The sequence below is a fragment of the Triticum dicoccoides genome, chromosome 2A (genome assembly GCF_002162155.2).
Source record: "Triticum dicoccoides isolate Atlit2015 ecotype Zavitan chromosome 2A, WEW_v2.0, whole genome shotgun sequence".
NCBI classification, from domain to species: Eukaryota; Viridiplantae; Streptophyta; class Magnoliopsida; order Poales; family Poaceae; genus Triticum; species Triticum dicoccoides.
In genome coordinates this window covers 720,627,186-720,627,915 of record NC_041382.1, presented here as the reverse complement: position 1 = coordinate 720,627,915, position 730 = coordinate 720,627,186, and positions in this window count along the sequence as shown.

The window sequence follows — 730 nt, the reverse complement described above, 5'->3', positions numbered from 1 at the left end:
GGCCAGAGCTAGGCCGAAGTAGTACTTTTTGGCCAGAGCTAGGCCAAAGTAGTACTTTTCGGCCACACTTAGACCGAAATAGACTTTTTGGTCAAGTCTAGGCCGAAAAGTCACTTTTTGGTCATCCCTAGGCCGAAGTTGCATGGCTCATGCTGAATTGTATTTTGTTGCCACCCGTTTCCCGCCCACCCCTTCCCGCCACCCGTTTCCCGCCAACCCCTTCCCGCCTTATTTTCCCGCCAATCCGTTCCCGCCTTATTTTCCCGCCAATCCCTTCCCGCCTTATTTGCCCGCCAATCCCTTCCCGCCAACCCTTTCCCGCCATACCGCAGTTATTCTTTCCCGCCATTTTCTCCTCTGTATCTATAAAACCCCCTTCAGGCGGAGGTGGATAAGCATTCCAGTGTAGTGTAGTCGAGATGTCCCATTATCCATTCGATCGTACTTTTCACCCTGAGATGAGCAGCACTCTGCTGAGTCTAGCTACTGATTTCAGGATGGACAATAGGATAGTTCCATGGGACGAACTCACCGGTAGTGACAGCAGAATGAATGAGTTGGCTCACCAACTACGTACGTCTGGGTGGCCTGAAAGGACCTATGAGGAGTCTGAAACTAACATATCGGTGGTGGTGGTGGAGTCTGAAACTAACATATCCATGGGACGAACTCACCGGTAGACTCCACCACCACCACCGATATGTTAGTTTCAGACTCCTCATAGGTCCTT